At 35.2% G+C, this 13,877-nt stretch overlaps 1 protein-coding gene across 12 annotated transcripts in view; it reads left to right on the top strand.

Moving 5' to 3' along the window:
* SERAC1 (serine active site containing 1) overlaps window positions 1-13,877 on the top strand; it is an 89,395-nt gene that overhangs the window by 52,920 nt on the left and 22,598 nt on the right. The window lies entirely within an intron of this gene.

Raw genomic sequence — 13,877 nt, 5'->3', positions numbered from 1 at the left:
CTATACCTGCTTTCCCAAATAGTTTTTATTGTATTGGAATTAATTGGTCTTTAAATGTTTGATAGGATTCACTTGTAAATCCATCTGGTCCTGGAATTTTTTTGCTAGGGAGTTCTTTAATGTCTTACTCAGTTTCTTTTTCTGAAATGGGGTTATTTTATTTCCTCTTCTGTTAATCTGGGCAGTTTATACTTTTGTAAATATTCATCCATTTCACTAAGGTTGTCAAATTCACTGACATACAGTTGAGCAAAATAGCTCCTAATTATTGTTTCAATTTCCTCTTCATTGGTGGTGAATTCACCCTTTTCATTTTTGATGCTGGTAATTTGGTTTTGTTCTTTTTTTTTTAATGAAATTAACCAAAGGTTTATCTACTTTATTGTTGTTTTTTTTTTTTTATAAAACCAACTCTTAATTTTATTTATTAGTTCAATAGCTTTCTTAAGTTCAGTTTTATCAGTCTCTTCTTTGGTTTTCAGAATTTCTAATTTGTTATGTAATGGAGGATTTTTATTTTGATCTTTTTCTAGCTTTTTAAATTTCACGTCCAATTCATTGATCTCTTCTTTCTCTTTTTTATTCATGTAAGCATTTAGAGATATAATACTTCCTCTAAGAACCACTTTTGTTGCATCCCATAAGTTTTGGTATGTTGTCTCATTATTGTCATTTCTTGGATGAAGTTACTCTTTCTGTGATTTGTTGTTTGATCCACTCATTCTTTAGGATTAGGTTATTTAGTTTTCAATTAATTTTTAGTCTATCTTTCCATGACCCTTTATTACATATATTTTTATTGATCTGAAAAGAATGTATTTAATATTTAGGCCTTTTTGCATTGGATTTTGAGGGTTTTTATGCCCTAATACATGGTCAATTTTTGTGTAGGTGCCATGTACTGCTGAGAAAAAGGTATATTCCTTTCTATGCCCATTCAGTTTTCTCCAGAGGTCAACCATATCAAACTTTTCTAAAATTCTATTCATCTCCTTAACTTCTTTCTTGTTTATTTTGTGTTTAGATTTGTCTACTTATGAGAGGGGAAAGTTGAGGTCTCCCATTAGTATGTTTTTGTTATGTATTTTTTTTCCTGTAACTCTCTTAACTTCTCCTCTAAGAGTTTAGATGCTATACCACTTGGTGCATATATTTAATAATGATATCATTTCGTTGTCTATGGTACGTTTTAACAGGATGTAGTTTCCTTTCTTATCTCTTTTATTTAGATCTGTTTTTGCTTTAGCTTTGAAATCAGGATTGCAACCCTGGCTTTTTTTACTTCAACTGAAGCATAATATATTCTGCTCTATCCTTTTACCTTTACTCTGTGTGTATCCCTCTGTTTCAAATGTGTTTCTTGTAAACAACATATTATAGGACGATGGTTCTTAATCCACTCTGCTATCTGCATCCGTTTTATGGGAGAGTTCATCCCATTCACATTCACAATTATGATTACTCTCTTTCTTTCCATCCTATTTTCCCCTCTGTTTATGCTTTTCTCTCTCCGTTTTCCCTTTCCCTCCTCACTGAGAGTTTTGCTTGAGATGGTTTGCCACCATCATCCTCAGGCTGTCCTCCCTTCTATCAGCCCCCTCCCTTTTCTTTCCCCTTTCCCCTTCTACTTCCTCTAGAACAAGTTAGATTTCTATACCTAACTGATTATGTTATTCCCAATTTGAGCCAAATCTGATGAGAGTAAGGTTCAAACAATGTTCATCCCTCTCCCTTCTTTCCCTCTGCTGTAATAGGTTTTTGTGCCTTTTCATGTGATGTAGTTTGCCTTGTCTGCCACCTCTTTTCCTTTTCTCTCCTCTTCTCCCAATGTAATCCACTTAATTAGATACTTTAGATTTAGATAATTTAGATATTTTATTATCATATCAAAGTCAACTTATGCCTGTGCCCTCTGTCTATGTATACCACTTTTAAATGTCATAAGGATACAGTTCTCAAGAGTTACAAATATCATCTTCCCTTGTAGGAATGTAAACAGTTTGCCCTTATGTTGTTTTTTTCTTTCTTGGTTACCTTTTCATGCCTCTCTTGAGTCTTCTATTTGAAGATCAAATTTCCTGTTGAGCTCTGGTCTTTTCATCAGGAAAGTTTGAAAATCTCCTATTTCATTGAATGTTCATCTCCTCACCTGAAAGATTATGCTCAATTTTGCTGGGTAGTCATATTAGCTAAGCAGATGGGTGTGAGATAGAACCTCAGAGTTGTTTAATTTGCATTTCTCTGATGAATAGTGATTCAGAGCATTTTTTTTCAAGCCAAGAAGCAATAGATAGAGCCTAACAGAGAATATTGGATTATTTGGATGAACATTGGAAAAGGAGTCCAACAGGGCTGTATATTGGTACCTCATTTATTTAACTTACATGCAGAGAGCACATAATGCAAAATGCCAGGCTGGATGAATCAAAAGCTGGAACTAAGGTTGCCGGGAGAAATAGCAGCAGTCTCAGATATGCAGATGATAACACTCTGATGGCAAAAAGTGAAGAATTAAAAAGCCTTTTGATGAGGGTGAAAGAGGAGAGTGTAAAAGCTGACTTGAAGCTATATATATATATATACATATATATATATATATACATATATATGTATATATATATATATATACATATATATACACACATATCTTGGTGACTGATACCATCATTTCCTGTCAAATAGAGAGAAAAGAAATGAAAGCAGTGTCAGATTTTATATTTTTGGGCTCAAAGATCACTTCAGACGATGACCATAGCCATGAGATTAAGACACTTGCTCCTTGGAAGGAAAGCTATAGCAAATCTGGACAGTATACTAAAAAGCAGAGACATCATCTTCTTGATAAAGATCTCTATAGTCAAAGCTGTGGTTTTTCCAGTAGCAATGTATGGCTATGTTGGACTAAGGAAAGTTGAGCTCTGCAGAATTGACACTTTCTAATTGTAGTGCTGGAGAACATTTTTGAGAGTCTCTTGGACAGAAAGGAGATCAAATCAGTTAATACTTAACAGAATTAAATTAGACTAATCGCTGGAAGGTCAAATACAGTAGCTGAAGTTTAGATACTTTGGCCACATAATAAGAAGACAAGACTTATTGGAAAAAACCCTGATGTTAGGAAAGATTGAAGATAAAAGGAAAGGGGGACAGCATAGGATTAGATGGATGCTGTGGCCAGCACAGTCCAGCAGGTCCGCGGTGGTTACGGGGCTCACAGAGCGAGGATGAAAAGACAGGCGGGACACAGCAGTCTGAACAAGCTGAGTTTATTCTAGACATACTGAGCCAATAAATCAGGGGATTGGAGTGCTTAAATAGTAAAAAACCATAAGGGTAGAGATTGAGGCATGAAACAGAACAGATAGTGATAAGTAGAAAGGGAGGCCTCAAGGCCTCTTTATCAGAATGTTATCCTGTATAGCAGGAGTCCTGATTCCTGGAACTTCAACATCCAAATTCAAGGACGTGCACCTGAGAACAATATATCACTTAACTTCTCAAGTCTACTCTCCCTTGGAGGAGGGGAACTCTTGATAAGGGGCTCTTTCAAACCCCTCAAGATTCTCTACAGATGTATAAGAAGCGTGTAGCAACAAGCACTCTAGCATACCCAGGATGACCTGCTGGCATAGGTTCTTAGATCTGCTTTTCTAAGGAAAGCAACTTTAAAGGGGGTCAACAATCTACTTTAATTACATATACCTACAGAAAATACAAGCAGAGAAATAAAGACCAACAGACAGGGCTTCTGTCTGACCATCACAGATCAGCAGACAGATCCAACTTTCTGACCATTATATATATACATAGTTACCAGAGAGAAGCACCAACATCTGGATTTTCAAAGCTGGGGGCTAGGGTGAGGGGGAGGGCTTCTTAATGGCTACTCAGAGTCTCATCTGGCCCACAAACCTTCTTCAAAAAGAGTAAGCCCCCAAAGCAAAACCTCACCTCAGAGTATATATATATATATATATATATATATATATATATATATATATACACTTTTCAGAGCCAGAGGGCATGACCCTCATGACCCAGTGCCTCATTAGAAATCACAAAAGGTTTGGGCCTTCCTACAGAACAAGCCTCCCCTAAGTAAGCTTCCCTTAATGGATTCCACCTGAGGCCTATTAATGAGCAGGGAAGATCTTTAACTCTTACAAAGTGTCATGGAAAGAACAACCATGAACTTGGATAGACTTTGAGAGATAGTGAAGGTTTAATGTTAATAGAATATAAGATCTTGACCACCCATTAATAGGCTCACATGGAGCCCATTAAGGGAAGCTTGTTTGGGGGAAGCTTGCTTGTAGGAAGACTTTCACACCTTTTGCTAATTTCTAATTAGGCACTGGGTCATGAGGGTTGCAATGCCTTCTGGCTTTGAGAAGTGTATATGTACTCTGAGGTGAGGTTTTTCTTTGGGTGGCTCACTTATGAGAAGGATCTTGTGATTTTCTGGTTGAGATTTTGAGTGGCTTTATGTTCAGAGCTCCCTGACTGCTCAGATGTAAAGGCTCTCTCGATCCAGAGATGTAGGAAAGTATGTAGTAATATTGCTTTGATTCAGGCAGTAGAGCTGTGTCTGTTGGTCTTTATTTCTCTGCTTATATTTTCTCTGTTTGTATTTTCTCTGAAGTTCAAGGTGCCGACTTTTCTCCTGAATGAGTGAATATAATTTAAAAAAGTTGTTGACCCCTTAAACAGCTATCTTTCCTAATAAAGCAGATCTAAGAACCTGTGCTTGCAGCCATCCTGGGTATGCTAGAGGACTTGCTGTTACAGGAGGATAGGAAGACCTGGCATGCAGTCATATAGTTGGAAACAACAGGCTGAGCAACAACTACATCAGTTTCATTTCTTGGATTGATATGGTTTAGTTGGATCTCTTACCACACTTTCTTTAGATTCCTTTTTTCCCTCACTGTGTGGTATAATCCTTTGTAACATTTTGCAAATGAGTTTCTATTCTAAATTGTTGTTAGTCTTAGGTGGCATATCTCTCTTGATCAAAAAGATAAAGTGTTTTCTGGCTGAGGTGATTTCTATACACTTTTGACCCTTCATTGTGGTAATTGGTACATTAGTTAAACTTCTGTAAGAAATGATGATAATCAATGTCTTTTGCATTTTCCATGTTCCATTTTCATCTCTAGAAGCTTATTTCAACAGATCATGATAGAGCTTTGCACTAGGACCAAGGTAGGAGCAGTGTCTTTTCTCATCTTTAGCCATTCTTTGGATCTGGTAGTGATTGTGACCTGTGATGTAACTAATTCATAGTCTAACCCTATGTAACTTTTTGATTCAGAAATTACTCCTACCTAGATATCTAGTCATTTCCAAATTATTTAGAGTTAAAGTAGCTTCTTGCAGTATTGTTTGGACACCCTCCCATTCTCTTTTTGAAGAAAGTACTTCATCATGTACAGGTGTGAGGCTTCTGAGCCATGTATAAGTCATTTGTCACCTTTCATTTCTTAATCTTGAACTGGAATTTTCAGAATACATTTTGCCAATCACCCTTTTGTACACCTTCACATTGAAGTAACTAAGAATGAAGATATTGTTAACTTGGTCTGGAGAATCTTCAAGTTCTTCGTAGAATTTCTCTACTTTTTCATCGTCTACAACAGATGTTGTCATATAAGTTGCTACTATCTTCATGGAAGTTGTTTTGCTTATGCTCAGCATGGTGAGGTAATATGAATAAGCGTACTATGACTTTTGTTGCCCCTGAATATACAATGAAACTGTATTTACCTCTCCATCATATATAGGTGTGGGCCACCTTTTATTCACTGATTCATTTTATTCAACAGGCATTTTAAAATTAATTTTTAAAAATTCATCCTCTCCTTCCCTCAAATCCCTCCTCAAACGTGATAGGAAAAAAAATCCCTTTTAAAGGCATGGATAAGCAAACCAAATTCTCCCAATGCCCATATTAAAAAATATATATTTCTCAATCTACCATGAGTCCATCACCTTTCTGTAGGTAGGTAGCATGTTTTATTATGAGTCCTCTGGAATCACAGTTAGTTATTATGCTGATCACAGTTCCAAAGTCTTTTAAAGTTGTCTGTCTAAATAGGAAGATGATGAATGTTGGAGAAGATGTGGGAGAGTTGGAACTAATTCATTGTTGGTGGAGCTGTGGACTGATCCAACCATTCTGGAGAGCAGTTTGGAACTATGCCCAAAGGGCTACAAAAAATGTCCATACCCTTTGACCTAGCAATACTACTTCTAGGACTATATCCCCAAGAGATCATAAAAATGGGAAAGGGTCCCACATGTACAAAAATATTTATAGCAGCACTCTTTGTGATGGCCAAAAACTGGAAATCAAGGGGATGCCTATCAATTGAGGAATGGCTAAATAAATCATGGTATATGAATGTAATGGAATACTGTTATGCTATAAGAAATGCTGAACAGGAAGACTTCAGGGAGACCTGGAAAGACTTATATGATCTGATGCTGAGTGAAAGGAGCAGAACCAGGAGAACTTTGTACACAGCAACAACCACAGTGTATGAGGAATTTTTCTGATGGACTTAGTCTAGTCCTTCATAGCAATGCAAGGGCTTAAAAAATTCCCAATGGTCTTTTAAGACAAAATGCCTTCCACATCCAGAGAAAGAACTGTGGAATTCAATCGTAGAATGTAGCAGATCATTTTCTTTTGTATTACTTTTTGGTTTGTTATTTGATTTCTCCCATTCATTTTGATTCTTCTATGCAACATATCTATGGTGAAAATGTATTTTATAGGAATGTATGTGTAGAACCTATATAAAATTGTATACTGTCTTGGGGAGGGAGGGAAAAAAATCTAAGTTATATGGTAGTGATTGTGGAACACTGAAAATAAATAAAAATAAAAATAAAAAAATAAAGTTGTCTGTCTTTACAATATTATTGTTATTTGTATATATTATTTTCCTTGTTCTGTATCAGTTCATTCAAGTGTTCTCAGGTTTCTCTGAAATCATCACCTTAATCTTCTTTTTATAATGTAGTGGTATTCCATCACACTCATATACTATAACTTGTTGAGCCATTCATTCCTCAATTGATGGGCATCTCCTAAGTTTCCAATTCTTTACCATTTCAAAAAGATAATAATATCTTTGTATGTCTTTGAATAGTGAAGGTTTGTCTTGCTTAGGGTTAATTCCTTCTTTATTCATCTCTTCTTATTCCCTCATTCTTCTTCTTTTTCTTCTTCCCTTTTCTACTTTTCCCCTGTTGAGTGAAATGTATTTCTGTACCCAGCTTTGCATGTGTACATGCAAATGAGTATTCTGCCATCCTTTCACTGGTTCAGATGAGTAATATTCAAGTAACACTTGTTTTCCCTCCCCTTTTGTCTTTATTTCTGTAGACTTCTACTTGCATGCTCTCATTATATGGAATCATTTTCCCCATCCATCCTTTCCCTGTTTTATTCTTACCTTTTGTATTCCTCTTCCCCTCCCTTTCCATTATTCTTTTAAGATCACCAATATAGACCATTCGTCTAGTTCTCTATCTAATTAGACTCCCTTTATATGATGTATGATGGTAATAGGGTTCAGAGGTGGTACATGTACTATCTCCCCATATTAGCATGTAAATAGTTTCTTTGTCTTAGTTCATTATGATTGTTTATTCATTATCATCTTTTTTTTTTTGTCTCTCTTGTCTCCTGTGTTTGTACTTTAAAGTTCCTGTGTAATTCTGGTCTTTTCAACAGGAATAAATGCTTGGAGCTCTTCGTTTCCATTAACAGCCAATTTTTCTCTGTAGAATTATATTCAGTTTTTCTGGATTAGTTATTCTTGGTAGTAAGCCTATATCCTTTGCCTTCTGGGATATGACTCTCTGCTTCTTTATCTTATTGAAATCTAAATTGTGTGTGATCTTAACTTTGGCTCCTTGGTATTTGAATTTTCTCTGGTTGCTTGCAGTATTTTTTCTTTGACCTAGAAACTCTGGATTTTGGCTATAATATTGCAGGGAAGTTTAATTTTTGAGTTTCTTTGAGGAGGTAACTAGTGGATTCTTTCTTTTTCCACTTTGTCCTCTGTATTTCTTTAAGTCTCGTGTCTAGGCATTTTGTTAGTTTTTTTGTGGGGAGGGTGGTCTTGGCTTTCAGGTAGTTATTGATTCTTAAGTGATCTCTTTTCAATTTTTTTTAGGTCAGTTATTTTTGCTATGAGATACCTTATATTTTCTTCTTGTTTTTAAATCTTTTGACTACGTATTAATATTTCTTATTATCTCATGGAATCATCATTTTCTGCTTAATCTGTTTAGTCTATTTAGACTGAAGGCTATTTTGTAATTATCTCTTATGAGTTTCTGTGGCCAAAGATTTTATTATTTATTGGTAACTTTCATTAGGCCCTTCCTTGCTTAGCTAGACTTGCCCTGGACAACAGATATAGTCTTATGATGGAAATCTTTTCTGCTTCTGTCAGAGTTTGTACTCTCCTTGTAGTATGGAAGAGCCCAGGTCATCTTCACATCATGATGAGGTACTAGACTAGTTCTTTTACTGAGGATTCTATGGAGGTAACTGACATTAAGTCACCAAGTGTTATCAGTTAACATGAGTATTCTGTAGTACCAAAAGACTGAATTATCCAAAGCATTATTAAAATATATAACTGAGTAAAACTTTGGGCTGCTCTAGTGGACTGAATAGTATATAATATGGATAATTCATATTTAAAACTTTGTGAAGACAAAATTTATAGACTAGGTAATCAGTAAGTCAACATTCAGTCAAATAGTTGGTAAACATTAGTGAGCCAGGCTCTGTGCTAAATGCTGAGGATGCAACAAAAGGCACAAGACAGTCCCTTCCTCTTGTTAGTTCCTCACAATTTAATGGAGTGCATTATCCAGTCAATGGGCTTTTTTTACATTAAAACTTTTTACTATATGATAATAGTGATCTTCCATTGTCAGCATGAGTTTAGCAGTAATTACATAAAGCAAACATCTGGAAATCTTTCCATTTGGAGATAGAGACTGTACTCTAAAAGTTGTCAGAATGAAAAGTTATTTTGACTTGGCACTAGCAAAATAAACTTTGCTTTAGGTAGAAATTGGTTCTGTTGCTTTTCAGAGTGATTCAATTTTTTATATTACAAATGATAGAAGTGATATTTTCATTGTTATTCTTTTACAGTGTGTACATACTTTCTTCTTTTAAAGGATTTTGTAATTTTTCACTTTTGTATAAGTCTTGTCTTGCCATTTTTAGCTACATAGTTTTAGAAGAAAATAGGTTTTTTCTTTTATAACTTTAGACTAAAATATATTTTAACCTAATGTATAAATTTAACCTAGAAATTATTGAACTTTAATTGAAAAATTATTGAATAGCTGCTGTTTTCATATAAGGAAGGTATTTAAATTTGGTGAAGTGATGTTATATTCCCACAGTTCAAAGATAATAAATTACTTTTTAACTGGTTATAATGACTGTGTTTAATTATAAACTAGTACACGTAGGTATTCCAGAAATATGTGTTGATTTGGCTTGATTAGGGTAATACTTTAATTTGTGATCTCATCAATGTGGTTATTCCCTCTATTGCTGCAGCTAGCAACACATCCATGCCTTCTCAATTTGTGTAATGCTTCTCTGTGTTTTTTCCTAGATTTTCTTAGCATGTTGAGGGTTTTTTCTATATCTTTTAAAATTCTGTGGATTTTTATGCTTGCTGTTGCATAATCACTGTGCTTTTGTGACTTCATCTTTTCTGAAAATTAAAGTAGGTGATGGATGGGAGAATATCTAATTTATTTAGACTTTAAAAGAAGCATAAACTTATTATGTTGGAATTAGAACTCATTAAAATGTAGAATTATAATTAGAAACTCATTATATTAGAATTAATGACTTTAGTCCAGTCTTCTGATTTTATAAGTGAGTAAACTGAATCCTAGAGAAGGGAAGTGCCTTATTGAAAGTCACATGATCAGTTAATGACAGACCCCAGACTGGACCATGAATCTTTTGACTCCCATTTGAGTTCTCATTACACTACACCATTTTGACTCAGTGACAACTGATATTCAGTAAGCATCTATAATACACAGAGCATTGTGCTGAGTGTTTGGGTAGATATAAAGTTTAATGAATACAAATTTCCTCATCAAGCTTACAGTATGGGGGAGGGGAGTGGCTAAGATACAAGCACAATATATGCATGATAGTAGATGAGTAAAGTAGAGAGGTAAAAATAATATTGTCTGAGGTACAAGGTTGTCACTTAGCAAATCATGGAAAATTTCCTAGAGAAAGCAGAATTTGAGTGAGTTTAGAAGGATGGCTAGGAATGGAGCAAGTTGGCAGTGGAGGAAGACTTTTCTAGCATAAGGAACAGCTTACCCAAGAGTGTGGACATTTTAGGGCATGTTTGGTAGCTCAATTGAAGTGTATGGAAAGAAGTAATATTAGATAAGACTGGAAAGATAAGATTGTGGAAAAGGACCATGTGTTCTAGGCAAAGGAATATGAACTTAAATCAGCAAGAAGTAAGAAACCATTGTACTCCATGGAGCTCAATGAAATTTTTATCACTTTGAAGGAGAACTGATTTTGATATTTAATATTTTTATCTTCACTCCTTTATGTTATTTTGATCCTCTTCCATATTTCTGCCAATTTTTAGTAAAGAAATCTCAATAAAACCCTTTCCTCAAACTTTATATAAGCTTGAAATAGTCAAATGCAGACCTGCTGGTGGAGATTAACTCTTCTGGAACATAAAATCACAGAGAGTTGACTTGTCCTGAATCAGCCAACCAGTGTGTGTCAGAGATGAGACTTCAGCACATCTCACTGATTCCAAGGCAGCTCTCCATTCATTATGCCAAGCTAGTTCTTTCAGTATTTTATTTAAAAATTCATGTCTCCAATTTTAAAAATGTTTTTGTTTTCTAGTAATATTTAAAAGTCTGCTTTTGTAATACTTCCATTGTGAATGACATCTAGGTTAGCTTGTTGAAAATGTAGAATGATAGTTAAACTTAAAAAAAACACACACTATTTCATTTATGTAGTTATGTGGTTTTATTGCACATGACTAATGCCAATAGTAATCTTATAAAATACATATTAGTTTATGTCATTATGTCATATATAAATTTTAATTTGTGAATATTTTATCAATTTTTTTTATTATATCTGTGATTTTGTTGGCATAGGACATTCTCAGTGAGGAAACTCCCTCTACCAATGCATTTAGCACCAACTCTACAACTTTTTAGTTTCCTGGAGGGAAACTTAAGTCCAGGTCTTCTTGACTCAGCCCTGTTCTCTATCTGCTGTCAGGCTACTTCTCACAAACATTAAGTATGTATTATATTTGAGGCACTATTTCTAGGTTCCGAGACTACAGAGTTAAATAAGGCATGGTTCCTGCCCTTTAGGCACTTAAAATTTAATGGGGCATGGGAGAAGTTAAGATATCTACACATATGATATGAGGCCAACTTATTAGGTGAAAAGATAAAGTCCAATTCTGGGAGAAATTTTAGGAGGGAGAGAAGGATAGGTGTGAGCAAAGGTGTGGAATTTTGGCCTAGAATTGTTGGTTGTTTGTTCTTTGTTCTCAAAGAAGATAGTCTCAGGAAAGTGATACCATGAATTGCAAGTGAATTGGATTTAAGTGAGGGAGGGCTATGCAAAGTCACCAGCTTCATTTTCTCCTCCAGAGCCATCTGGGTCCAGTGGCTAGCAAGATCAGGATGACCTGGAGATGGCCCCAGGTGCAGTGGGAGACCTTGACCTTTTTAAGCTAAGGTCTTTAACAGATCTCAGTTTGACCGAGGCAATACCCATTTAGTGATTAAGGCTAGGTAAGAAATGAGACACAGAACTGCCTCTTTTACCTAGTAAAAAAAAAAAACCAATCTGGGAGGGGAAGACCCTCAACATTTCTGGTCAAAACAGAAACCATTGCTATTTACTTGGCCTAGAATATTGATATGTGGAAGGAGTTGTGTGAGAGAAAGTAGAAGAGGTAAGATTGGAAGCCAGTTACGGGAGGCCTGGGGTGCTAGGGTAGAGTGTTTCTTTTACTATATTGTCTCTGCATTGGAGTAGTACTGAAGGATTTGGAGTAGAGTTATAATGCAGTCAGAATAGTATGTTAGAAAGCCTGGAAACAGAAAGACCAGTTGGGAGGTAATGATAATAGTTCAGGTAGTAATGAAGATCAAAATTCAGGTGCTGACAACGGGACCAGATAGGAGAGAGATTGCAGGGGCAGAATGCATAGCACTGGACAGCCAACAAAGTGTAGGTAGCTGGAGAGGAAAGAAGTAAAGACTAAATTTTTAAGCCTCAATAACTTGGTGGTACCGTCATTAGAAACAGAAAAATTAGGAATGGTAGTTTTGAGAGGAGGGTACTGAGTTCAGTTTTGTGCATGTTGAATTTTAAGTGTTCATAGAAACTTTCAGCTAACATATAGTATGGAATGCTGGACTAAGATTCTAGGGTGGAGATAGAGCTTTGACAGTCATCTGCATAGAAATGATAATTCTAGCCATGGAAGTTTGTCATGGAAATAAGAGAAATTGGTGTGTGTGTGTGTGTGTGTGTGTGTGTGTGTGTGTGTGTGTATGTGTGTGTGTGTGTGTGTGCGTGTGCAGGGGGTGGGGATTACGTGGGAGTGTGGGTGGGGATGAGATTGCTGCAGAGAGGTCAAGAAGGATGAAGACTGAAAAAAGGCTTTTTTGGTAAGAGGTGATTATTGACCTTGGACTGAGCAGTTTCAGTAGAAGGGGACAAAAGCCAAATTAGAAAGTACTTTTTCTAGAATTTTGCTAGTGAAAGAGAGGAAAGGGCTAATAATGAGTACTGTAGTAGGATCATGAGTGTATTTTCTTTGAGGATAGATTATATTAAAACCAGAGCATTTTTGAAGAAGAGAAAGAGCCCACAGGAAAGGAGACATTGAAAGAGGACATGGAACCAGGGATAGAAATGGAAAGTTAGCCTTGGTAAGTGCATCTATTGAACCTGCATATATCTTTTTTGGGATAATATTCCTTTGATCATTCCATCTTTAAGAAATACTGGGTAATATTGATTGGAGTCAAGAAAATTTGTTGAATGAATTTCTTAAGATAATAGGAATAGTGTAAATGACAGTTTCACTATGTAGTTTGATGTTGAAAACTTTCCTTCAGATGATTATTCTATATGTCTTAGTAAAGCAAAAGAGAATGTAAAATTTTCTGATATGAAATTACATATGTATATGTTACTTTAGACTTTTTTAACTGAATTCTACACTGACACCCACATAAGATAAAACACATATTTGAAGACTTTAAAAAAGCCTTTTATGATCAATTTCTGAATTAAGTATAACATTTTAAAATATCCAAGTGGCATCAAGGTTAAGACATTGAAAATGTATAGTAATAGTTAACATGTCTTTGAAATAGGAAGATTTATTGAAAAAGAAAAGATCATAATATGATTAGTGTAATATAATTTCTCCGTTGATACTGACCAAAAATTAAGGTTACACATGATCTTTAAAAGATAAACAAGTTTTTAAAGTATAGTTTCTATACCCTGAGAAATAAAAAAGTACTAAGGATGTTTCTGTTGTAAAAGATGAATTTGATAGGTACTTTTGAAAGAGCTCTGTAAAATAATACTAATTCTCTGCTCTTATTTTCCATTTCTAGAAAAAGTAGAGTAAGAGATCACTCCACAAAATTAAAGCCATACTATTTAGACTTGATAAATGCTGTACGTCCACTTAGCCAGTAATTAACGTGCAGAATGCTGCTTTAACTATGTTAATTAGAATTTTTTTAAAAGACTTGTGGTTTTTATGCTGCTAACT

The sequence above is a fragment of the Notamacropus eugenii genome, chromosome 2, assembly GCF_028372415.1.
Source record: "Notamacropus eugenii isolate mMacEug1 chromosome 2, mMacEug1.pri_v2, whole genome shotgun sequence".
In the NCBI taxonomy this organism is placed as follows: domain Eukaryota; kingdom Metazoa; phylum Chordata; class Mammalia; order Diprotodontia; family Macropodidae; genus Notamacropus; species Notamacropus eugenii.
This window is presented reverse-complemented; position numbering and strand designations above follow the sequence as displayed.